Genomic DNA, 2,500 nt, shown 5'->3' with positions numbered 1-2,500 from the left:
TTGCAATATGCACAAGTAGTCCTTCATGAAAGGGGCTGGAAGCTGTTTTCATTTTGACACGAGAGAGAGAGAGAGAGAGAGAGACTACCTTGCATTGTCAATTGCTAAATCTGTATATGGATAAGTAGCCTATGGTTGTCAACTTATTTCGTACGGCCATACCAGCCTGGCAACGCCCGATCTCGTCTGATCTCGGAAGCTAAGCAGGGTCGGGCCTGGTTAGTACTTGGATGGGAGACCGCCTGGGAATACCAGGTGCTGTATGCTCTTTTGCTCATTCACTTAGAAACTGACATCTTGCAATATGCACAAGTAGTCCTTCATGAAAGGGGCTGGAAGCTGTTTTCATTTTGACACGAGAGAGAGAGAGAGAGAGAGAGAGAGACTACCTTGCATTGTCAATTGCTAAATCTGTATATGGATAAGTAGCCTATGGTTGTCAACTTATTTCGTACGGCCATACCAGCCTGGCAACGCCCGATCACGTCTGATCTCGGAAGCTAAGCAGGGTCGGGCCTGGTTAGTACTTGGATGGGAGACCGCCTGGGAATACCAGGTGCTGTATGCTCTTTTGCTCATTCACTTAGAAACTGACATCTTGCAATATGCACAAGTAGTCCTTCATGAAAGGGGCTGGAAGCTGTTTTCATTTTGACACGAGAGAGAGAGAGAGAGAGAGAGAGAGAGAGAGAGAGAGACTACCTTGCATTGTCAATTGCTAAATCTGTATATGGATAAGTAGCCTATGGTTGTCAACTTATTTCGTACGGCCATACCAGCCTGGCAACGCCCGATCTCGTCTGATCCCGGAAGCTAAGCAGGGTCGGGCCTGGTTAGTACTTGGATGGGAGACCGCCTGGGAATACCAGGTGCTGTATGCTCTTTTGCTCATTCACTTAGAAACTGACATCTTGCAATATGCACAAGTAGTCCTTCATGAAAGGGGCTGGAAGCTGTTTTCATTTTGACACGAGAGAGAGAGAGAGAGAGAGACTACCTTGCATTGTCAATTGCTAAATCTGTATATGGATAAGTAGCCTATGGTTGTCAACTTATTTCGTACGGCCATACCAGCCTGGCAACGCCCGATCTCGTCTGATCTCGGAAGCTAAGCAGGGTCGGGCCTGGTTAGTACTTGGATGGGAGACCGCCTGGGAATACCAGGTGCTGTATGCTCTTTTGCTCATTCACTTAGAAACTGAAATCTTGCAATATGCACAAGTAGTCCTTCATGAAAGGGGCTGGAAGCTGTTTTCATTTTGACACGAGAGAGAGAGAGAGAGAGAGAGAGAGAGAGAGAGAGAGAGACTACCTTGCATTGTCAATTGCTAAATCTGTATATGGATAAGTAGCCTATGGTTGTCAACTTATTTCGTACGGCCATACCAGCCTGGCCACGCCCGATCTCGTCTGATCTCGGAAGCTAAGCAGGGTCGGGCCTGGTTAGTACTTGGATGGGAGACCGCCTGGGAATACTAGGTGCTGTATGCTCTTTTGCTCATTCACTTAGAAACTGACATCTTGCAATATGCACAAGTAGTCCTTCATGAAAGGGGCTGGAAGCTGTTTTCATTTTGACACGAGAGAGAGAGAGAGAGAGAGAGAGAGAGAGAGAGAGAGAGAGACTACCTTGCATTGTCAATTGCTAAATCTGTATATGGATAAGTAGCCTATGGTTGTCAACTTATTTTGTACGGCCATACCAGCCTGGCAACGCCCGATCTCGTCTGATCTCGGAAGCTAAGCAGGGTCGGGCCTGGTTAGTACTTGGATGGGAGACCGCCTGGGAATACCAGGTGCTGTATGCTCTTTTGCTCATTCACTTAGAAACTGACATCTTGCAATATGCACAAGTAGTCCTTCATGAAAGGGGCTGGAAGCTGTTTTCATTTTGACACGAGAGAGAGAGAGAGAGAGAGACTACCTTGCATTGTCAATTGCTAAATCTGTATATGGATAAGTAGCCTATGGTTGTCAACTTATTTCGTACGGCCATACCAGCCTGGCAACGCCTGATCTCGGAAGCTAAGCAGGGTCGGGCCTGGTTAGTACTTGGATGGGAGACCGCCTGGGAATACCAGGTGCTGTATGCTCTTTTGCTCATTCACTTAGAAACTGAAATCTTGCAATATGCACAAGTAGTCCTTCATGAAAGGGGCTGGAAGCTGTTTTCATTTTGACACGAGAGAGAGAGAGAGAGAGAGAGAGAGAGAGACTACCTTGCATTGTCAATTGCTAAATCTGTATATGGATAAGTAGCCTATGGTTGTCAACTTATTTCGTACGGCCATACCAGCCTGGCCACGCCCGATCTCGTCTGATCTCGGAAGCTAAGCAGGGTCGGGCCTGGTTAGTACTTGGATGGGAGACCGCCTGGGAATACTAGGTGCTGTATGCTCTTTTGCTCATTCACTTAGAAACTGACATCTTGCAATATGCACAAGTAGTCCTTCATGAAAGGGGCTGGAAGCTGTTTTCATTTTGACACGAGAGAGAGAGA

General features: G+C 47.0%; 7 non-coding genes and 1 pseudogene across 7 annotated transcripts; all 8 read left to right on the top strand.

Moving 5' to 3' along the window:
* The first annotated feature begins 148 nt into the window (after positions 1 to 148).
* Positions 149 to 267, top strand: LOC146263242 (5S ribosomal RNA). Its single transcript, XR_014725302.1, has one exon. It is a non-coding gene; the product is annotated as a 5S ribosomal RNA (ribosomal RNA).
* A 182-nt stretch (positions 268 to 449) lies between these two features.
* On the top strand, positions 450 to 568 carry LOC146263241 (5S ribosomal RNA). The gene has a single exon (XR_014727664.1). It is a non-coding gene; the product is annotated as a 5S ribosomal RNA (ribosomal RNA).
* Positions 569 to 762: 194 nt separating this feature from the next.
* Positions 763 to 881, top strand: LOC146263240 (5S ribosomal RNA). Its single transcript, XR_014729285.1, has one exon. It is a non-coding gene; the product is annotated as a 5S ribosomal RNA (ribosomal RNA).
* A 176-nt stretch (positions 882 to 1,057) lies between these two features.
* On the top strand, positions 1,058 to 1,176 carry LOC146263239 (5S ribosomal RNA). Its single transcript, XR_014725300.1, has one exon. It is a non-coding gene; the product is annotated as a 5S ribosomal RNA (ribosomal RNA).
* A 196-nt stretch (positions 1,177 to 1,372) lies between these two features.
* LOC146263238 (5S ribosomal RNA) lies at positions 1,373 to 1,491 on the top strand. Its single transcript, XR_014728993.1, has one exon. It is a non-coding gene; the product is annotated as a 5S ribosomal RNA (ribosomal RNA).
* Positions 1,492 to 1,689: 198 nt separating this feature from the next.
* Positions 1,690 to 1,808, top strand: LOC146263237 (5S ribosomal RNA). Its single transcript, XR_014728154.1, has one exon. It is a non-coding gene; the product is annotated as a 5S ribosomal RNA (ribosomal RNA).
* A 176-nt stretch (positions 1,809 to 1,984) lies between these two features.
* Positions 1,985 to 2,093, top strand: LOC146263236 (5S ribosomal RNA; annotated as a pseudogene).
* A 186-nt stretch (positions 2,094 to 2,279) lies between these two features.
* LOC146263235 (5S ribosomal RNA) lies at positions 2,280 to 2,398 on the top strand. The gene has a single exon (XR_014728992.1). It is a non-coding gene; the product is annotated as a 5S ribosomal RNA (ribosomal RNA).
* The last annotated feature ends 102 nt before the right edge of the window (positions 2,399 to 2,500 follow it).

This window comes from Hypomesus nipponensis, chromosome 12 (genome assembly GCF_054491055.1).
Source record: "Hypomesus nipponensis isolate SF chromosome 12, ASM5449105v1, whole genome shotgun sequence".
In the NCBI taxonomy this organism is placed as follows: Eukaryota; Metazoa; Chordata; class Actinopteri; order Osmeriformes; family Osmeridae; genus Hypomesus; species Hypomesus nipponensis.
This window is presented reverse-complemented; position numbering and strand designations above follow the sequence as displayed.